Genomic DNA, 23,371 nt, shown 5'->3' with positions numbered 1-23,371 from the left:
TAGGAAGACCTGCAGTTTAGAAACTTACTTAGCTGGATTATGCGTTTCCCTAAAATGCATGGCCAAGGAACACCCTCTGACCCAACCACTTGTGCTTTTGGGCTAATTTTTTTTTTTTTAAGGATTATTTATTCGAGAGAGAGGGCAAGAGTGGGAGGGCGCACAGGCGAGCACACACGAGCTGGGGGAGGGGAAGAGGCAGAGGGAGAAGCAGACTCCCCGCTGAGCAGGGAGCCTGATGCAGGGCTCGATCCCAGGACCCAGAGATCCTGAGCTGAAGGCAGCCGCTTAACCTACTGAGCCACCCAGGCGCCCTTATTTGGGCTTTTGAGTGGCCCGTGCTTTGGAAGGTTCTAAGCTTCCAAAGCAGCTGCTGTGACTCGAAATGCTTTTAAAGCTCTGGTTAAATTGCCTTCAAACAATGGAGCATTGGCTCGAGTAGGCTCCGTGGTGGCTTGTTTTCTTTACCTTGAGTGTTAGTTTGAAGAGAGAATGACATATAGGTCAAGCTCTGATGAAAAGAAACAGGATAAATAATGCTAGATGGGGTAAATAACATGATGCAATTACTTAGATTAGATATATAAAATGTACAGAAACATGTAAATGACTGGTGTGACCCAACTATCCATATCTTTTTTTTTTTTAATAAAAGGATAACTATTCTCCTAAATAATTTTCCGTGTTCCTTCTGTGACTTGCATTTTTCCTTTCACCTGGTGCTTGAATCCTCCTTCCCTCAGGGAGTTGGTTCATTCTTCCTTGCTGCAAAGTCTTCCATTTTATGAAAACCACACAATTTGCATATTCTCTTGATGAACATTGGCGTTCCCAGGTTTTTGCTTTTGCGACACTGCTGCTCTGGACATTCTCCGGTGTGTCTCCTGCGGTACACATGTGCGAGCTATTCTGGTGGACGTGCCAAGAGGGGATCAGCAGAGCCCCGGGGTCAGGGGACGTTCAGCTTTGCCAGCGAATACCGGGTTCCCCCAGTGGGGGGTCAGTTTACCCTCCCACCAGCAGTGGAAGAGGACTCCTGCTGGTCTGCACCTTCCCAACAATTGGCATTGTCCGACTCAATTTCCATCACCTACACGTAAAATATCTTTGTGGTTTGCATTTGCATTTCTGATTCCTAATGAGCTTGAGGATCTCTGCCCGAGTTACCGGGCTGTTTGGGTTTCTTCCACCGTGAAGTGCCCTTGACCCATTTCTCTACTGGATTGTTCTTTTTTTCTTTATTGATCGCTTCTTCATGGATTCTGAATACTAATACTTTGTCAGAAACTACTTCTGGTGTCTTCTGATGAAAAGATACTTATAATTTTAATGTAACAGTTTATTGACCTTTTAGGATTTGTGCTTTTTGTCTTAATATCCACCTGAATTGTCTCCTAAAGTTTTATAGTGTGCCGCCTTAACCCCCCCTGGAATTGATTTTATGTACAGTGTGAGATAGGAACCCAACTGCATTTTTCCCTTATGGAGAACCAGTTGTGCAAGCCTCTTTCTTAGTATTTCATCAGATCTTCCATGGCATCATTATAAATCAGTTTTTCATATATGTGCATATCTGTTTTTGGATTCTTGATTTCGTTCTGTTCAACTATTATATTTCTGTACCAGTATTGAAGTATTTTGATTGCTGTAGGTTTATGTATCTTGATATCTGATAGCAAGTTATCCCTACCTTGTTCTTCAGAAGCATTTTGGCTCTTTGCCATTTGCATTTCCTTTTAAATTTACTTATTTTTAAGATTTTAAGTGATCTGTACACCCAGTGTGGGGCTAGAACTCGTAACCCCAAGATCAAGAGTCTCACGCTCCTCCGGCTGAGCCAGCCAGACGCCCCTCCTTTTAAATTTTAGAATCCGTTTAAGTTCTGCTAAAAGTAATGGAATCTAAATATTAAAAATTTGAAAAGTGGTTATTCCTAAGTTGAGTCTTCATATCCCATGAATATAGTATATTTACCCATCCTTTTAGGAGTCCCTTAACATCTTTTTATAAAATTTTCTAATTCATTAAACAGTTTGTAGGTCTTTAACTAGATTTAGTCCAAAAATCTTTATTATAAATGGAATCCTCTTTTTAAAATTGAGTTTTCTGTTTCTTTGTGATATTTGTAAATACATTTGAGATTTGCATTTTTGTGTCCTGCAACAAGGGATTATCTGTAGATTACCTTTTTTTCTTTTTTTCCAAGAGTGATCATATCTATAAATGCGTTTTGCTTTTTCCTTTCCAGTATCTTTCTGTTTGGATTTTCAAACTTCACCGTGCATCAGAATCACTTGGGAGGGCTTATTAAAACATAAATTGTTGGGCAATCAGTTCCTGATTCAGTGGGTCTGGGATGAGACCAGAGAATGTGCATTTCTAACAAGTTTGTGGTGATGCTGTTGAACGAGGACGGCACTTCAAGAATTCCGGTTCTAGTACAATGTGCAGTGTAATTGGTGACAGTTGATATCCTTATCTTTTTTTTTTTTAAGATTTTATTTATTTATTCCTTTGACAGAGATAGAGACAGCCAGCGAGAGAGGGAACACAAGCAGGGGGAGTGGGAGAGGAAGAAACAGGCTCATAGTGGAAGAGCCTGATGTGGGGCTCGATCCCATAACGCCGGGATCACGTCCTGAGCTGAAGGAAGACGCTTAACCGCTGTGCCACCCAGGTGCCCCCTTATCTTCTGATCTTAAATGGAATACTTTAGCTATTTCACCATAAAGTATGTTGCTTGCAAGGGTTGTTGGTGTATGAAGGTTCCCTATTAAAATACAATTCCATTCATTTGCTAAAAGTGTATTTTGAAATTATAAATTGTTGAATTTTGTTGAGCCCCTTTTCATTTTGAGATAAATTTTTCTCCTTTAATCTGTTAAGGTTGTAAAATAAATGACTTTCTAATTTTAAACCCTACATTCCCACAATAAACCTGTCCTGCTCATGATGCCTTCCCTTTATTGTTCATTATTAGATTCCGTTTGTTAGTATTTTTGCATCATGAGCAAAATTTTCCTGTAACTTTCATTGCTCATGGTATCCTTGTTTGGTTTCATTATCCGTGTTTTGCCAACCTCATAAGATTACTTGGAAATTGTGTCCTCTTTTTTCTGCAGAAGAGTTAGTGTAAATTGAAGTTACCTGTTTTTTGTACGTGCGGTAGAATTTGGAAAGCCACAGGGCCTGGTTTTTATTTTGTGAGAAGATTAATTGGATTTAATTTAGTGAATGGTTGTAGAAATATTCAGGTATTCTATTTCCTCTTGAGTCACTTGTATTAAGTCGAATTTCCCTAGGAATTCCTCTGTTTGCATGATTTGTCAATTTTTAAATTTATGGCCATGAAATTATTCATTATATAGAATGCCCCATTTTTCATCCTGTTTCTTCATTAATCTTGCGGAAGGTTTGCCCATATTGTCTTTCCAAAAAAACTTTGCTTAAATTTTTCTTTCTTTGCACTTTTGTTTTCTTTCCTTCTACTTTGGTAAATCAAAGCCTAACCTTGTGATTTATTTGTCCTTCTTTTTCTTTTTCACTTTTGGATTGAATAAGATTTTAAGACACCCTCCCAGTAATTGATAAACAATTAAATTTTCTTTTTAACCAGTTCTATTCACTGTGCATTTTAGTGAAGCTTTATGGAATCATTAAGCACTAAGATGTGGGAGAATAATCATGAAATAAGACCTCTTGTAGCACCAAAGATAGAAATACTAAAGAGTATGAAAAATTAAGATTAGTTCATGTTTTTGTAAGACAAAATGAACTTGATTCATGATTGCATGTATCTGTTCCAGATACGCTGCTGGGATTTACTTTATTGATATTTGTGTGCAAATTATTAATAAATTCTCCATTCTTGATCGTTTTACCCGTAACAGTGCATGAAGAGAAGCACGGCACATAACTACATAGTTCTGGCATCCATTGAGGGTTCTTTTTCTTTCTTTTCCCCAAAAGATTTTGCACTGTAGAATTTTACTCTGAGGATCGTGCACCCAAACATCATTAGATCATTAGGAGACAACACAACAAAGATTAATGAGGTTTATCTGTGTCCACACAGAACGTAGGACACTCTAAAGGTCTTATGCGTGCCTTTACCCTCTAAGTTTAAGATCACTGCCTCCCAGTGTAAAATGCGATTCTTATCCAGTATTTCAATTCTCAATTCTTCCTCTTCCCTGAAGGTTAGCGATTACTGTATTTTGCAGTATATATATCCACATATACCCAGTATCCTTGCTCACTATTCTCTCTTATATCTGTGACCTTGTACGTGGGATATTCTTGCCAAGGTGCATCCTAGGAAAATTCTTTTACTGAAGATGTATTGGTGGTAAATATTCGAAGTTTTGTTTATAAGTGTTGATACTGTATTTTTGAAAGAGGCCTTTTCTTTGAATATTTTTATTAGTGTGGTAAGTCTTATTCTGTCTGGATTCCTCTTGTGTTTTGTAATTTTTGACTGTGACCTCTTGTCCTTTGGATCTTTATCTGTGGGAATTCTCAAGGCCTGGGATAAAGTTTTCCTTCAGAGGGAATTTGAGATCCCATCCCCAGATACCTAGATGGCAACCACTCGAAAAGACTTAAGTTTATTGCTGTGTTTTTCCACTCAAACCTGGTTGAGGACAGGTCTATGGCTAAAACTGAGTGTTCCCCCCCCCACATAGTGACAAGATAAAAATGACTATCTAAATGCTTTTTACCTGAACAGCTTTTATCCCCCCCATCATCTTCGCTCTGCTCCCTTTTTCTAGGTCTTTAAGTGTGTCTTTTCTAATGAGCACATAGCTAGTTTAACTTTTTTTTTTTTTAAAGATTTTTTATTTATTTATTTGACAGAGATAGAGACAGCCAGCGAGAGAGGGAACACAAGCAGGGGGAGTGGGAGAGGAAGAAGCAGGCTCACAGCAGAGGAGCCTGATGTGGGGCTTGATCCCATAACGCCGGGATCACGCCCTGAGCTGAAGGCAGACGCCTAACCGCTGTGCCACCCAGGCGCCCCTAGTTTAACTTTTTAAATGTAATCTGACTCTTTGAAAATATATAGACTTTTGGAATTATAAAAATTACTTCCTCCATGTCATTTTGTGCTTTTTCTTTTCTATGCTGTTGCTTCCTTTTTATTTCATCTTGTATTTTTCATTTAGAAGTATTTTGCTCTACTTTTTTGGGAAGTCACCATTCTAGTTGTTTAATGGGTTGCTTATTAAATGTTCAGCATGCACACTGACCTTGAAGTCTGTCATTAGTACCTTTTTCTCCTTCTGAATAATATAAACTTTTGCTAGATTTTATTAATTTTGATCCTACCTTCTGTAAGTTCTGAGGAATATTTTAGATCTTTGCTCTAATCCCCCACACTACACATTTTGCTATTGGTTTTTATAGTTGCTGAGATATATATAATTTATTTTATTTTTAATTTTTTTTAGATTTCATCATGTTGATCTGTTTGCCTGTTTATCCTTATTGCATATCCAATCTCTCTTTCAGGATAATTTTCCTTTCTAATGAAGTACATCCTTTGGCAGTTCCTTTGGTGATGTGCTGTTCATACTTTCTCCTTTTTTTTTTTTTTTTGTTTGCTTAAAATTCTGTTTTGTTTTATTGAATGCCAGATTAGCTGTTCACATAATTCTAGATTGATAGTTATTTCCTAACAGCACTTTGAAGTTATGACTTCACTGTCATCTGGCTTCCATTTATAGCTATTAAAATCTGATGTCAGTCAAATTGTTATTGCTTTGAAGTAATTGGTCTCTTTTCTCTGCCTATAAACGGTCTTTGCCTTCTTTATTTTTATTCTGTCTTAGCTCCCTCTCTTCCTTTCTTCCCTCATCCCTAATTAGAATTTGTCAGGCCTTCAGAATGTGAGGATTTTGTCTTTCATCAATTCTGGGGAATTCTCGGCTGTGTTACCTCTTCAAATGCTGACTTTTTTTTTTTTCTTTTGGAGATCTAATTAGATGTGTGTTAGACCTTCTCATTCTCAGGCCGCCTGTCTCTTCATCCCTCTTCAATTTGGTAGTTGCTGTGTACTGGGAAGGTCCCTCCAATAATTAATTTAGTCTTCAGGCTCTCTGACTTATTTAACTCGTTTTGGGGTCTTGAATATTAGTGATTATAGATTTTGCATATTCAGACATTCTGTTTTTTCCCAGATTTCCCTGGTCCTCCAGGTCTTTTGTTACTTGCTCATGTTCTTTCTTTAAATGGCATCTTAAATTTGGTTATTTTATGTTACCATCTGAAGATTCAGACGGATAGCCTTGGGCATCCTAATTCTCGGTGGTTTTGGTTTTTGCTGACTCTAGCTCAAGGAGTCTTGTTTCCTCAATGTTCTCTAATTTTTTCTTGTGCACTCCTGTTTAACCACATTAATCTGCAGGAATCCTGAAAGTTCTGGCATAGGGATGCGCTCCTCCAATGAGACGTGAGTTTGCTTCTGCCAAGTACTGTGAAGTACCTTCAAATTGGGACCACTTTTAGTTCATCGTGCAGCTCAGGGGATCCCGGATCCTGCAGCTAGGATAAATGCGGCTTCTGAAGCTGCGTGAGTATAGACCTGTGACTACATCGATGTGCAGGGGACCCCTCATCTGTTTGGGCCTCAGGTGAAAAGTGCTCTTGTTGCTTTCCCTTGCCGGGCAGCCCGTCCTCTCACTGAGGGAGTAGCCCTTGGGGATTCTGTTGCAATTTTGTAAAATGATCATATCTGACTGCAGTTTGAGGTTTAGCACGCTGTTTGTCTTAGTTTGGGCTTCTTCGTTGGGTTCAGGTCCCTAGTATATGCAGGAATTGAGGCCCAAATTATCAAGTAAGTCCTGCTTTCCTTTTTCCTGCATTTACTGCAGCTTTCACAATTTTGCAGGCACATCTGCCTGGCCGGTTTTATTTCTCATGTTGGCCACGTCTCCCTTGAAATTACAGATATCCATCCACAACTCGATTAATGTTTTTCATTAAGTCAGGATATGACCCTTAGTGTTGGTGTTTGTCCAGTTAAAAGATCTACCATTTATGTTTGGGCCCCATGTAAATGGAATATTAATACCATAAGAGAAATCCAAGATTTTACTATAAAATTACATGCATAAAATCACTTTAGGCATATAACAAATTTTATAAATGTGTATGTGTAATACAGGAAGAAACAGCCTGTTTTTGGATGGGTCGGCTGCCCGTCATTCTCCTGGCTACTCAACCTCTTAACGATTTAGACAATGCTTTCAGTGTATTGCCTCAAGGGCTATTGCTGGCTGAGTGTCCCTGCATAAGGACACCAGGGATCCAAAGAAGCCTGGAAACCCGGTGTAATGAAATGCACAGATGATGCTAAGAGAGGGAAGCGTTCCATTCTCAGTGGGGACAGGAGCTCAGTAACGAGGAAAACTAGTGCTGTAGGCAATAAATAATGAAATGAGAATACGCCTGAATTTTGACTAGACAAAATTAATGTATTTTTTTTGAAAAATGATCTGCAGTGGTTCTCAGAGCAATAATCCTACAGAGGAGAAGAGATCCAGAGAGGAAATGTGAGAGCAGAGGATGGGCAGTTACACTGTAGTTATTTTCAGCTAATTGGTCATTGACCTAACACCAGGGAGTAGGGAAGTTTCAGTCTTACTAATAGTATTGTTATCCTTGTGGAACAACGGACGCTCGTAGAATATTACTGCTTCGAAGCTGTGGTTTGCATCCACCCCCCATAGGTCATTTCTGCCCTATGTTGAATTTTACAGGCTCTTCTCCCTGTGAGCTGCTGAAGTACGCATGAATGGAGAGGCGTATGCAAGAAAGGAGACTGTTTGGATCATCCTCTTACTTAGGAAGTCCTTTAGGCACAGAATGCTTAAAACCAGTTGTTTAAAAATTACATTGCCTCAAGTATGAACGCCCAGCCTTGTGACCCTACCCTTGGTTCACTCTGTTCCCTCCTTTTGTAAAATGATTCCCAATTTTCAAGTCCTTCCCAGAACCAGGATCTGCCATCGGCTCTTCTTCTGACTACCGGCCCTCATTTACGTCCTGTGATCCCGAGGTCCTTGTGCAACCTTTTTTGGACCTCTGCTGCTTGGTCAATGACATGAATAGCTTGGTGGAGTGGCTCTTCTAATTCAGGTCTATGGAGATTCCTGCTGCCTTTTTAACGGATGGCATGACATTTAGTGCTTAGTTACTCATTCTCTTTGTACTGAACCTTAAAGCTTTTACAGGTTAGCCTTGGCCTCACGCTGATATTTTTAAGTTCCAGTTGATGTCCATGTCTGATCCCATTGGAATCTGTAGGACAAGATATGGCCATCTGTGTGCTGAGTACAGAGTAGGTACTAAGTGACTGGTAGCTGTCCCACGTATTTGCTGTCTTACATTTCCCGTTATCTTCTCTAAGATTTCCATCCAAACCATCCAATACTTAATTTTAAGGGTCTTAATTCTAGTCCGTTAACTTGTGAAACCCCAGATTTCTGCCTCCCTGGTGCATGGGTGCCACCTAGTGGGAAACAATGGCAACTGTAGGCTGCTCAGGGCCATGCCCTTTCCCCCAGGCTCTTAGAGTAATTCAAGAGGTCAGGAAGTAAGCGATATGGCTAGAACCCTGCCGCCCTTACACATAGTACTGTAGGCTGGACTCTGCACGGCTGCGTACAAAGGTGGCTGATCCGTGCTCTGCGGCTCCAAGGTCCTTGTCCCAAGGGCCTTTCCTGGCTAGTGTTAGAGGTAGGTTCACTCCATAAGACCCGCCTTATTTTTTGTACCCTATCCGTTGATCCCAATATTGCGTTGCTCTGTCATTGTTTTTTGGCTGTAAGGCAGGATTCTTAGTTACAAGTGAAAGAAACCCAATTCAGACTTTTTTTTTTTTTTTTTTTTTTTTTTTTAAGCTAGCAAAGGGAGTTGATCAGCTTATGTAGCTGGAAAACCTAGGGTTGGGTTGGCTTCGGGCATGTTGGGAACATTTCCTCTGAACTGAGCTTACTCGTTATTTAATGGCACTTGTTTTCCACAGGGCACCCACCCATTACCCTCTCCCCTTTTTGCTTTCCCCTCCAAATCCTGCAAAAGTACTGGGATTTACTATTTTTGGGGCCATGTATCAATCTTTGAACCAGTTACAGTGTACCGGGTGGGGGGAGAAAAGTTGAACTCTGGCCAGGTCTCGATCACCTGCCCACCCCAATCCCATGAACTGAAAGAGGGAAGGGGATTATTTCCTAAAGGAAAATGGAAGTATGATCTCCAAAAGGAGGATTGGGTGCTAGACCGGTGAAAAGAACCCCTGTCTGTGCTGTTGGCTAACATGTCGTTTGCTCGGTTACGTGCCAGTGTTTGCACATTGCTAGGTATCCAATATGCCCTTAATCATTACTGGCTGAACGAGGGGTCGGGGAGAAGGGAGGCCAGTGAGCCGCCACAAAGCCACCAGGTACCTGGGGGAAGGGTAGAATATTAAGGATCTGTCATGTGGGTGAATTCAGAAACCACTCTGTTGTAGTTCTAAAACAGTCCCAAATATTTTGAAGCTCCTGCTGGGAAGAGGGGTCTGTGTTCCTTCTCCTTGAATCTGGAAGGGTTTCTGACTGCATCAGTCAATGGACTACAGCAGAAGTGACCCTGTGAAGCTTCTTGGGAGAGGTCGTAAAAGACCATGCAGCCTTGTTCACTGGGACACTTGACCCTGGAGCCTCCATCCCCCACACGAGACGTTCAGTGTGAGCCCACCATGCTGGGGATGCCACAGTTGGGCGCTGTGGTGGACAGACCCGGATGAGGCCGACATTCCAGTCATTCCAGTGAAAGTACCAGACACGAGAGTGCCGCTGGCTGAGACCCTTCCGCCCAGCTCATCTGCCAGCTGAGGGACACCATGGAACCTTTGACGCTGCATGGAACAGAAGAATCTCCCAGCTGAACCCTGCCTGACTTCCTGACCCACCGAAGTGTCAGATGTGGTAAAATGGTGGTGGTTTTAAGCCACGACATTCTGTGGGAGCCTGTTACCCAGTACGTATTTGGAACAAATTGCTGTTTCTTCAACCTTAATGAGAAAGTGAAAACCAAACACATTTCTCATTACTTTGACTATGATCTCAACGCAAATGTGCTATAAAAAGAGCTGTTTATGAAGAAAGATTAAATGGTTCTTTTCCCCAAAAGGCTTTCAAATAATAAATTTGAATAAATGTCTTCCTCTTGCCAGCAGCTTGTTGGCGGCCTGCCTCCTTTTATCTCAGGGAGCCTAATGCAGCAATAAGCAGAGGCCAAGGTTCTATGTGCTGTCACAGCTTTGCTGTGCATGGCAGCTGGCTTACACATCCTCAGGGACTTGGAGAACTTCTGTTTCCTCCTGCAGATGGATCTTGGCGGGCAAGTGGAGTGCGTACCATCAGTGGCTTTGCAAAATAGAAAGTGGGCTTCCTTTCTGGAATTTTTATTTATTACCCCCCCCACCCCCATCCCTGTAGACCTACAGCCCATCCTTTGCCCCCAGAGCCTTGTTAATGACTGGGCAGGGAGAGAACCAGGGTGAGGTTTGGAAGCGCGGCCTGAGTGTCACGAGCCGGCGGGAGAGGAGGTCAGAAGGACCATGTGGGCCTTGTCTGAGACACATGGGAGCCACTGGAGAGTTTTGAATGGAGTGATAGGATCCGACTTGTAAGATGGTTCTGGCTGCTTGGTTAGGAATAGTCGGGGGGAGAGGGGAGTGTGGACAAGGGTGTTAAAGGAGATCCCACAGGAGCCTCCTATAATAACGTGGCTGAGAGGTGGTGGTTGGACCCATGAAGGGAACAATGCAAGAGGTGAGGAGCAGTGGGATTTTGAGAGTGGTTTGAAGGTAGGGTCCACAGTATTTGCCAATGGATTGGGATTTGGGTGGGAGGAGAAGTCAAGGATGGCTCTGAAGGTTTTGGTCTGTAACTAGAAGCAACTGAGGCAGCAGGGTTGGGGAGAAGCAGAGCAGGCCTGCGTGGGCCATGTTGCATTTGAGAGGGAGGGCTGGCTGTTGGATACCTAAGGGAGAGGGGTAGGTGCTTGGTCATGTGGGGCTGGGTGTCGGAGCGAGGATCGAGCTGTCAGGATAAAGCTGTTCCCAACAAGTTGTCTCGAGTTAGATTAGGTGTCTGGACAGGGCGGGCACACAGCTGTGTCCCTGGGTCTTACAACATGCTTCAGCCCTTTAGGTCTTGTGACTGCCCTCTCTTCCACAACGTTGTGGCTGTTGAGGGTGGTGACAGAAAAACAAGATGCCTCATGACACTGGCCCAGGATTGACTGTGTGACGACGCTGTTGGCGCAGAGCATGCATTGGACTGTTGGCATGGTCAGACACGGAGCACGCTTCTCTGGTACCACGTGTACTTGAGCTTGAAGAGCCTGAGGACACCCCCCCACACACATAATCGCCTCACGTTACTTGGGGGTGGGGGAATTGGGAGTGGAAGAAAAACTATTCAGAAAAATACCATTTTATTCTGAGAAGCCAATAAAAGATGCACTTTGTTCGGTCTTACTCCTTTACAAATGAAAAGTAGTGACTTCCACATAGCTGATCCTTGTGCGATGTTTATGAATTGAAAATCGGATCCCCAAAGATGGAGGTCCCAATTTGGCATTAACGTACCTGTATCCGTTTTTCTGGAACATTCTCCCATTCTATGAGGACCAGAAGTGTTGAAGTCAAGGGGTCTACAGGGAAGAATCCTTCCTGGCCTCTTCCTGCCTCTGCCGGTGCCTGTGGGTCCCTGGTGTTCCTGGCTTGCAGCTATGGTGCTCCCAGTCTGCCTTTTTGGTCACATGGCCCTCTCCTTGTGTGTCTGTTTCGGAGTTCAAAGGTCCCTCCTGTAGGGACAGCAGGCATTGGATTAGAGCTCACCTGAATCCAGTGTAACCTCATCTTAACTTGGTTGTCTCTACAAAGACCCTGTTTCCAAATAACGTCACGTTTCCAGGTGGGGATGAGGGCTTGAGCACGTCTTATGGGAGAACCCAATGAGACCCACTGCATCACTGAAGGAACACAGAGAAATGGGCTGTAAAATGCCATATAAGCTAAGGAAATAATGCTTTATCACAAGAATTCTGTTAAATAGCTGCTTTAGGGACAGATTTTGTATTTCTTTCATAAAAATTGAGATCCCCTCAGATAAGTTTTTACTTTTCCCCTCCCAGTTCTGGAGATTTGTTACATGTGCGTGTACTCAGAGCAGAGACGCTGCGTCTCGGGTGTGTGTGTGTGTGTGTGTGTGTGTGTGTGTGTGTGTGTGTCTGTCTGTCTCTGTGGCTTTCTAGGAAACGTATTCGCATTAACGAGAAAAGGAATGGACTGAAATCTGCCGTCTACACCCGGAACGAGCGTGGATTGCTGAACTAATAAATGATGGGCTGTTTGCTTTGTGTCCCCCTGAGATGGGGATTATTCAAAAGGAAAGTGGTGCGGGGGTTGCTCTCTAGCTAGGAACAGAGCGTGCACATGTGTGCAAGAGCAGGGGCGCGGCTGGGAAGCACGAGGAGCGGCAGAGGCATGTGGAGGCTAAGAGGGCAGGTTCAGGCCCAGCACAGTACAAACCCCAGCCCGTTACCCCTCAGGGCCTTAATTTTCCTGTCTGTAGAATGGAGACATTGAGCGTGCTTACAGGGTTCTTTTGAGGCTGCGAGTTGAGATTCCTGTGGAAGTGGTGTCGTGCAGAGGGTAAGAGCGTGGATTCTGGAGTCAGGTGGCCTGAGGGCTCACTCCCTGTGTGACCTTGGACAAGGTTCTCAGCCTCTCTGTTGCCTCTTCTGTAAAATGAGCATAATAGCCACCCTAGTGAAATGTAAATGAGTTGGTATGTGTAAAATTCTTAGAACTGTGCCCAGAACAGAATAAATGCACTTGCAGTATTTTCCATATTAAAGTGTTTGAGTGCCAGGATGAGAGCCTAAGCTCCGTAAATGTCAACTATTCCTATTGTTGTTGTCTTAGCTGTTGTCCTCATCCTGCCCCTAAAAATGGAATTTCAGCCACCTTCTCCATTCTCTTCTAAGTCCTGAAAAAAAATGCTTCTGTAGGGGCATTTCCCTTCAAGGACAGCTTGGACTTTCAATGCGGATGCAGGGAGACATGGCCTAACTCACTCCAGGACCTACTGTGGGATCCTTTAAATGAACTAGTGCTATGAGGTGGCACTTGGAAAATTCACTTCTATACAGGCCATCTTTTCGGGCACTTCCTGCATGACGTGGAATAGATACTCAGGTTGGATAAACTTCATCCCCTCCGTTGCTTTGTCCGTCGGGCATCCTTGGGGTGCCCATTTCTGCGCTTTACACAGCATTTCAGCCCTCAGTATTTTCTTCACTTTACCTAAGCCGTAATGACTGATTTTAGAACTCCACCAGACTGTTGAAAGGTGCTTTAGAAATCCCCACACCACACCCCTGCTGGTTCTGCGTTCAACAATGTTGACTCAGATGGTGAGGTGGTTCACTTTCCAGAACTTCGTTTCTTTGCGAAGCCGTGAGTCCCCACAGCTCCCTGCAGACATTACGATCTGGCTACGATTTTGCTCTGCTGTGAGGATCTTACTTCTGTTTGTAGCATGCCTTTCAGTTTCCATGTGTGACATTGGTATGCAGCCTGGAAAATGAAACTGGGGGTGCCTTGGTCGCGGGGCCCCCGCCCCCAGAGATTCTGCTGTGTGTCCATGGTAATGTGCTTGCTTCTTTAAGGTCAGTGGATGATCAAGCCCTGATAGCCCTGGTGGTTACAGGAATGACCAGGGCTTGCTAAACACTGACGAAGCCCGGGGAGGTAACGTGACCTGGCCAACATTGCCTCGGGCTGGTAGCACGTCTGTCTGAGCTTGTCTGAGGCTCCTTGTTCTGTTCTTGTTGGCGGTGTTCAAAAGCCTCTGACTTGAAAGCCCTGTGGCTGTGTGCTTGTACTCACGGGAAGCCAAGCACCTCTTGGTCCTCAGTCCTGGAATTTTGTGGCCCCGCCTCTGAAACCGTACTTACAAACTTGCCTCTGCCTTCCGCGTAAGCATCAGGAAGCCAGACTCTGTATTTTGTTCGTAGTCCCTGGAGTCTGTCGAGGTTGGAAAGTTGTGCTCACTAGTTGTTGATATTCCAACAATCGCAAATCTTTTAAAACTTACAAAACAGCCTAAATCTGCATGCTTCAGAAGCGATACCTACATTCTTTCTCCCCTGCTTCCTACCCCCATCTCCACTCCAAGATGCTCTCGTATCTGTAGCTGAGCCCCAAATGTTCTGCTGTGGCCTTGGAAGGGTTCTAGCTCAGGCCAGAGAGAATCTGGGACTGAAATATTAAAGTCTGGCCAATGAATAGGAAATATCAGTAATGTTCTCTGCCAGCCTTGCAGTGAAGAAGAAGGGCAGCTAGAGTTGCAAAGCGCTTCTTTACCAGAAGCTCTGAGAAACATCTTCTTAAATTGCATTTCTAGTGGCTCCAGCCACGGCCTGGCCAGACCACCCTCCACAGAAAGGTAGTTCTGCAACTAAATTCAGTCCATCAGCCTCTATCATTTGGAACGGGTGATTCCTATTGGCCTTGTGGTTTGGGTCTTTGTGTGCTAGGGAACATGTTTACTGAAAACCACACAATTCATCCTGACAGCCTTGGCCCATCTCTCCCCAAGTGTGGAGCTGCTCGTGACTTTCTTCTATTTTCAGTTTGGTTTTTTTTTTTTATTGCAAAATCAAGCATTCCTTTGAATTCATGTGTGTCCTTAAAAATCAGCCATGTTTTCTTGAGCTCAGACTCGCCCCTCAGTGTGGCTGCTGGTGGATGTGGAGGGAATCGTAAACAGTAATGAGTAAACAGCCTTCCAGGGTCCTACTGCTTGACGGCACGAAAAGGCCTCAGAGTGCTGCCTTCTGTGGTCCGTGCGCTACTAGCATGTACGGGATGAACCTAGGAGTTTAGATCCCACTGCCATGTACATGCGGGGTGGGTGTGTGTGTTCTGGGGGTGTGGCCTTCCAGAGTCGGGGCCCCGCAGGACAGAGCTTGGCGGGTGGGACACAAGACAGTGGACTTCGAATATTTGCTCTGCCGTCGTAGTTTTGTGCCTCCCCCTACCTGCTGTGCCTCCATTTCCGCTTTGTAAAATGAGAGCAGTGGTAGTGTTCCCAGTTGATTCAAGGATAGGGGCAATTTTCAAAGGGCCTAGCACAGGTGCCCACCAGATAGCAGCTGTCAGCCGGCAGTGGAAGCCGTGACCTGCAAAATCAGTGAGCCCATCTCTTCACGTGTGCGTGTGTATGTGTGTGTCCGTCTGTCCCAAACGATACACGATGCTTTCTCCCTCATTCATCAGATTTGGCCCCAGATAATGCTCGACTCTTAACAGAAATCTAAACAGATTTTTCATGCTACTCATGAGGATACTTAATATGTTGCAGCCTATAAAAATGATTTCAGTAGACGAACCCCCCCCCAAAGTTCTGGGGAACGGCAGGAATGTTGAACTACGCAGTTGCTTGCCGTGGCTCTTCTTAAAGGCAGGCTGCTCATTTGGGCAGATCGGATGAAAGGATGTGCACGTCATCTCGTCTGTCCGGGGCGTAAGGTGGGGGCCCTGTGGTGGCCCCGAGTGGGAAGGCCCTCTTGAACGCTTTGGTCACAGGCGGGAAGCACCCGTGGAGATGGCCACGGAGGAGAGCTAACAGTGAAGTCTGACCTGGAAGAGGGTGGGTGGATCCAGAGCAGGCGGAAAGAAGCTGGAGGAAGGTGGGCTTTGGTTTGTTCAGCACCGGGGCAGGGAGTCCAAGGGGACACGTTCAGGCAGAAGTCTCTGTGCAGTGGTTATGGGCCTTCTGGAAAGTGCTGGAGGCTTGTGCACATGGAATGTAAGTCCACAGCTGGACTCTATAACCAAGGCTGACCTCTGAGTTGCTGACTGCTGGTCACATATGTGGCATGTTCCCCACATGGAGGTAAGCGGGTACTTCTGATGTTTAGGCAAAGAATAAAGGGACAGGGGCTGTGCCCTCCCTTTCATCCGGGGGCTTGGCCCATGCAAATGACAGAAGGTTGGGTAGGCTCTGGAGTCCAGGAGATCCGAGCTTGCTCGCCAGCAGTGTGACTTTGACATGTTTCTCACCTCTGAGCCTCTTTGCTCTCCTGTGAGATGGAAATAATACCAGGTTTCTTAGTTTGGGTTGGGTTATGACCTACGTAATGTGAAGCATGCAGTAGATGCTTCCCCCCTGCCTCAAGATTTTATTCATTCGAGGGAGGGAGAGAGCAAGCAGGGCAGGCAGGAGCCAAGGGAGAGGGAGAATCAGGCTCCCTGCTCAGCTGACCATGACCCAAGCCAAAGGCAGATGCTTAACTGAGCCACCCAGGCACCCCGCAGAGGATGCTTAACACCATAATGTCACGTGTATGCCTCCATATGCGGGGGCAGGGGCGGGTGGCCCAGCAATGTCCTCTATGAGCCGCTTCAGTAAGCGGGGGTCACTAAGTGGATTTGAGGACAGTCCTGTGACTCCAGTGGCCCCAAGGCAAGTTGTCAGGCGATGGAGACCTCCAGAGAGAGGACTGGGATTAGTGCAGGCCTGAGTCCCGGGAGAATGAATGGCTGACTAGACTTTTCCTGATAGGCTATTCATCTCTACATCCCTACGCCTTCAGACCAGCTATAGACTTGAGAAGCTGCTCTCCTGTCCCTTCGGCTTGATCTGAGTGTGCGTGGAGTTTGGCTTCGGCTGTTTCAGAGCTAAGTGGGAGGATAGGTGCACTGTTGAATAATGCATCATTTCTTGGCAGCCAAGGCCATGGTGTTTTGTTCCAGAATCCTGGGATGCCCTTCTAAGGGAAGTGTGGTCTTTCAGGTCACGTCATACACGTCACATTCTTGCCATGACTTCAGCTGCTGAGTTGGTGGATTCCGTCACTTCCTCCTCCTACTTCACCTGTTTCACCCCTCTGTGATCTCCTACACAGTGCACTGAAGTTCGTTTGCCCTGACAGACCTGGCCGATGCAGGAACATTATTCTAGAAGCCCTTCCCACTTGCAACCAAGCCGGGATCCTGCCAAATACAGTGTCAGGATTTCCACAATCCCATGAAGACTGAAAACAAAAATCAAAAATCCTCAACTTGAAGTCCTAAGGGGTTCAGCTTTTTCTTTTGAAAGCTTCAGGACACTGGCCACACTGCGGGTGGGGGGCGGGGAGTGGGGGTGGGAATCTAGCACTGCAAATTGCACCCTTTCCAGCCACTCAAAAGTTCTTTCCCTCCAACCAGGTATAACCCCAGAATGTCCTAGGAGAAGCAGATTTCACCTTTTGATCCAGGGGAATCTCTAACACACTGGAAGGGAGTAAAGAAGGTAGAAGCGCACTGAGGCCAGAGGAGAAGGGGGGGTGTCACATGGGAAGCCTGGCATCAAGATTCTCGCAACGTGGGGGAAAAGTGTTCCTGTGTGTGCACACGTGCAGGTGCATATCTCTGCAATTGTGCCCTCCTTCCCCTCCCCCTCTAGACTTGGCTTACAAGGATGAAGGTCAAAAGCTGTAGAAATGTTTAATGGGACAGTGAGTAAGTGGTTTCCCTCATCAGGTCTTTGCCATAAGTTCCCTACCTGCTTAGCTGGTTTTTGTTAAAGGAATCGGTGTCCCTTTACACTATATAATCATAAGGGGAACAATCCACCAAGATAGAGCAATTGTAAATATTTACGCATCCAACGTGGGAGCACCCAAATACATAAAGTAGCTAATGACAAACATAAGGGAAGCAATGAACAGCAATACAGTAATAGTAGGGGACTTTAACACCTACTTACATAGATCATCCAAACAGAAAATCAACAAGGAAACAGCTTAGAATGACACACTGAACCAGCTGGATCTAACAGCTATATTAAGAACACTCCATCCTGAAAGAATAAAATACATTCTTTTCAAGCGCACAGAAATTCTCCAGAATAGATCACATATTAGGTCACAAAACGAGTCTCAAAAAAAAAAAAAAAATTCATGTCATGTATCTTCTCTGATCTCAATGCTACGAAACTAGAAATTAAAAAATCTGGAAAGAACACAAATACATGGAGGTTAAATAATATGCTGCTAAACAATGGGTCAACCAAGAAATCAGAGGAAATAAAATACATGCAGACAAATGAAAATGCAACAGTCTAAAATCTTTGGGATGCAGCAAAAGCTGTTTTAAGAGGGAAGTTTATAGCAATACAGGCCAAGCTCAAGCAAGAAAAATCTCAACCTAAACTTCCATGTGGAGGAGCTAGAAAAAGAACAAACAACCTTAACTAGTAGAAGGAAGAAAATAAGGATTAGAGCAGAAATAAAATAGAAACTAAAAAAACAAAACAAAACAAAAAAAAACAACCAGGAGCTGGTTCTTTGAAGAGATAACAAAATTGGTAAACCTGTAGTCAGACTGGTCAAAAAAAGGACTCAAAATCAGAAATAGGAAAAATATCTGACACCATAGGGAATTACAAAGGATTATAAGAGAATATGAAAAATTACTGGCCAACAAACTGGACAACCTAGAAGAAATGGATAAATTCCTAGAAACAGGAATCAGGAAGAAATAAATTTGAACAGACCAATTACCAGTGATGAAATTGAATCAATAATCAAACTCCCAACAAACAAAAGTCCAGGACCAGATGTCTTCATAGGTGAATTCTACCAAACATTTAAAGAAAAGTTAATATCCATTTTTCCTCAAACTATTCCTAAAAATACTAGAGGAAGGAAAACTTCCAAATTCATTCCAGGCAGCCAGCATTACCCTGATACCAAAAACTGATAAAGACACTACAGAGATGTACAGGCCAATATCTGTGATAACATAGATGCAGAAATCCTCAACAAAATATTAGCAAGCCAAATCCAACAATACATTTAAAAAATCATAATCAAGTGGGAGTTATTCCTGGGATGTGAGGTGGTTCAATATCTGCAAATCCGTCAATGTGATATATCAAAAAAGGATAAAAACTGTATGATCATTTCAATAAACATAGAAAAAGTATTAGACAAAGACAACATCCATTCATAACAAAAACCCTCAAAGTAGGATTAGAGGGAACACACCTCAACATAGTAAAGGCCGTATATGAAAAATCCACAGCTAACATCACACTCAGTGGTGAAAAACTGAGTACTTTCCCCCTAAGATCAGAAACTAGACGAGGATGTCCATTCTCACCACTTTTTTTGAACATAGTATTAGAAGTACTAGCCAACAAGTCAGACAAGGAAAAGGAATAAAAGTCATCCAAATAGGTAAGGAAGAAGTAACACTTTCACTATTTGCAGATGATATTATACTATATGTAGGAAACCCTCAAGACTCCACCAAAAAACTGCTAGAACTGATAAATGAATTCAGTAAGATTGCAGGATACAAAATCAATACACAGAAAACAGTCCCATTTATAATTGAACCAAAAAAAGAAAAAAAATCCACCTACAAATAAACTTAACCAAGGAGGTGAAGGGGTTGTACTCTGAAAACTATAAGACATTGTTTTCGTCTTTAGTTTCTTTCATCAAATGGAAAGATATTCCATGCTTGTGGACTGGAAGAATTGATAATATTAACATGTCCATACTCCTCAAAGCAATCTATAGATTCAGTGCAATCCTTATCAGAAGACCAACAGCATTTTTCACAGAACTAGAAAAACAATCCTAAAATTTGTACGGAACCATAAAAGACCCCGAAAAGCCAAAGCAGTCTTGAAAAAGAACGAAGCTGGAGACCTCGCAGTCCTAGATATCAAGGTGTACTACAAAGCTGTAGTAATCAAAAATTATAGTACTGGCACAAAAATAGGTGCCTGGATCCATGGAACAGAATAGGCCAGAAATAAGCCCATGACTATATGCTCAATCTTTGACAAAGGAGGCAAGAATAGCAGTAGGAAAAAGACAGTCTCTGCAGCAAATGGTGTTGGGAAAACTGGCTCACTTTAACTGTACCCAAAAGTAAACTCAAATGGATGAAAGATCTTGTCTATGGCCATACCACCCTAAATACACCTGATCTCATCTGATCTCAGAAGCTAAGCAAGGTCAGGCCTGGTTAGTACTCAGATAGGATTAAAGACCTAAATGTGAGACCTGAAACTATAAAAATCCCAGAAGAGAGAGCACAGGCAGTGATTTCTCTGGCATTGGCCGTAGCAACATTTTTCTAGGTACTGGACACTGAGAAAAAGTAAAAAAAAATTTTGAAACTTTAGGATTTAGGAAAATATGTAATACATGATGGTGGTGTCATTTCCAGTGTGATTTATTTAAATCATTTATGCTTTTGAAATAAACAGATTCTTTGGGGCTGACACATATATAAGATTTTCAAGTATTTTCCATCTCTCTTAACTACTTTCATATTAGAAAAAAATTCTAAGTGCTAACAACCAGCATAAAACCCTTATGATCTGTAATTATGAATGTTTGACAGTCCTAATATTAACATTGAAATCAAGTAACTGTTTCCCAGGATAGCTGGGGGTAGCATATGTTCATTCCATCTTTCCATTTTGTATAAAGTAAAAAAGACACTTACAAAATGTTTCTTAATCTCAAGTAATTGAGCTATTGCTTAAAAGAAAAAAATCTGGGTAATTCCCAGGCACATGATGGTTCTCAGCACTTTCCTTCATCCTGAATAAATGAAAGACACCATTTAATAGCCCTCAAAGTCTAGTTCGAAGGAGGGCTTTTTAAAAAAATTTTGACAGAGGGTGGGGGAGAGAGCACAAGCAAGGGGAGCTCCAGAGAGAGAGAGAGAGAAGCAGGCTCCCCACTGAGCAGGGAGCCCAACATGGGACTTGATCCCAGGACTCTGGGATCATGACATGAGCCAAAGACAGATGCTTAAGTGACTGAGCCATGTCTTTTTTTTTTTTTTTTTAATGATTTTTTTAATTAGATTATGTTAGTCACCATACAGTACATCCCCGGATTCCGACGTAAAGTTCGATGCTTCATTAGTTGCGTATAACACCCAGTGCACCATGCAATACGTGCCCTCCTTACTACCCATCACCAGTCTATCCCATTCCCCCACCCAGTTTGTTTCTCAGATCCATAGTCTCTCATGTTTCATTCCCCCTTCTGATTACCCCCCCTTTCTTTATCCCTTTCTTCCCCTACCGATCATCCTAGTTCTTATGTTACATAGATGAGAGAAATCATATGATATTTGTCTTTCTCTGCTTGACTTATTTCACTTAGCATTATCTGCTCCAGTGCCGCCCATGTTGCAGCAAATGTTGAGAATTCGTGGTTTCTGATAGCTGAGTAATATTCCATTGTATATATGGACCACAGGTTCTTAATCCAGTCATCTGTTGAAGGGCATCTCGTGAGCCATGTCTTAATAAGACATCATGGCTTTAGATTTCTGAAAGTGACACAGACTTGGGGGAGCAAAAGTTGGTGGCTCCAAATTTGACCTCTTTAAATTGCACACAAACCACCACAAAATTAATCTAAAGAAATCAGTTGTGGGAACATTTGACTTTTACACATTGTTAAGTACAGTTCAAATAGGCTATCTTATTTTAGGTGTCTTAGATTTTTAATTAAGGATAAATGGATCTTAGATCCACTTACACGATCTGTCTTTGAGGCAAGTGATAGAATATCCATCTGTTAATTTATTGTGCCTGAGTAACCCTGACAAGATTACTTCAGGCACTGTCCTTGGACCTTCTCAGCAGGCAGGGAATAATGGGTCCAATAAAGGTATGTTCAGACATGGGTGCCCCAAGCTCAGCATGGCTCAGGTTAATCCCCAAGTCAGAAGTATTGTCTCAAAGAGTGTTTCTGCTAACATGGATGCCTTCTGAGCCTAAAAATGAAAAACCTCATGGCAGAATTCTCTAGGAAAAGGTGTTGGTTGGAGTCCTAGGCCAGCAAGGGTAGTATGGGCATTGCTTCTGGCTCATCAGGGAAGATCTCTGGAAGAAGGACCTCGAATGGTGTTTGTGTCTGGCTTCCCTCCCTCCTCCTGCCCTGTGACCTGTTCTTGGCCAAAGACAGGCAGTCGACTCTCAGATGGAAAATTGGATTTCTCTTCATTTAAAATTAACTCACCGTTCTCGTGCTTCCTGTTTTTTCTCAGCTGCTGACCTTCAGTCTGAGCAGCGTGTGTTTAGGGGGTGCCCTTGCCAAAGGCTGGGCTTATGGTAGAGCACGTGCTGTCTTCAAAGGTAGTTTTGCTCCACAAAGAATCTTAAAACGTGTGAGCGTTGTCAGTTATCTTAGGCATTCAGTAACTCCCCCTTGGATGTCAAAAGTGTGCAGGGAGTGATGGGAAATGCCAAAGAAATGTGTGTAGTTCCTGTTTCCAAGGAGATGCCAGAATAATTCTTTCAACCCCCCAATCACATGAAGCGACAATCGGTGATCGTGGGCATCACGGCCGTCCCACCGCTGTCTTGTCAATCCCGTGGGGCGGCGCTTCGGACTCTGGCTGTGTGTTAGAATCACCTGGAAAGCTTTCAGGAATTCTGATGCTTGGGCTCCACTCGCAAAGGTCCTCACGTAGTTGGTCCGGGGTGCAATTAGAGATCTGGATTTGTGCAGCCGAGTCTGAGAATCGGCGGCTTCACGTCAGCCCTAGAGGCAGACAAGACAGGCGCTATGAGGACTCTCACTCAGCACGTGGGAAAGCTGCAGCCCAGGGTGCGGTACCGGCCTGCCCAACATTACCCGATTAGTCAGTGGCAGAGTTGGGCTGAAAAACAAAGCCTTCTATCCAAGTGGACCTTCAAATTAAATTTGGCAATTCATTTATCACACTGTGGCCATTGTGTGAAATTCTTTGGTTATTACATTAAAAATCTGTTTCTGGGAAATGTAATGCAACTTGTTTAACCCTGGACTCCCTCCAACCTTAATGGACCCATGCACCCAGCGTTGGTGCCAGGCGGGATGAGGAGGAGGATGAAGGCGACCAGGCCCTCGGAAGAGCTAGGACTCGGAAGGAACAGGTCTGGCATCGAGCCTCTGAGGGAGTTTCACAAGAGACAGACTCCAGCCAAGATGACATTACATCCCTCAACCCCGGGGGGTCCTGTCTCCTCCCTGAGGAGCCATAATCCCAAAGAAGGGAAAGGGGCAGCTCTACCCTTTGTCATGGTCTTAATGTCTAGACTTGAAATGGATCCAACTTCGCAAATGTTTTAGATAGTGCTGCTTAACCTACAATCCCTCACCTCCGAGTTTATGTTAAACACATTTTGGGTTTCCCATAAATCCTCTTGCTTCACCATTTCTCAGGGTCTGCTTTGGCTCACCTTCTGTTTTTTTTTCCCCTCATATTTGCCAGCTTTGCATTTAAGGCCAGCTT

At 43.7% G+C, this 23,371-nt stretch overlaps 1 protein-coding gene and 1 long non-coding RNA gene across 2 annotated transcripts in view; both read left to right on the top strand.

Annotated features, from left to right (window-relative positions):
• CCBE1 (collagen and calcium binding EGF domains 1) overlaps positions 1–23,371 on the top strand; it is a 243,954-nt gene that overhangs the window by 44,518 nt on the left and 176,065 nt on the right. The window lies entirely within an intron of this gene.
• LOC117796060 lies at positions 2,616–9,536 on the top strand. The gene is made up of 3 exons (XR_004620402.1): positions 2,616–2,677; positions 6,407–6,571; positions 7,761–9,536. It is a non-coding gene; the product is annotated as an uncharacterized LOC117796060 (long non-coding RNA).

The sequence above is a fragment of the Ailuropoda melanoleuca genome, chromosome 14 (assembly GCF_002007445.2).
Source record: "Ailuropoda melanoleuca isolate Jingjing chromosome 14, ASM200744v2, whole genome shotgun sequence".
Classification (NCBI taxonomy): Eukaryota; Metazoa; Chordata; class Mammalia; order Carnivora; family Ursidae; genus Ailuropoda; species Ailuropoda melanoleuca.
The sequence above is the reverse complement of the archived record's forward strand: the minus strand, read 5'-3'. Positions and strand labels throughout refer to the sequence as shown.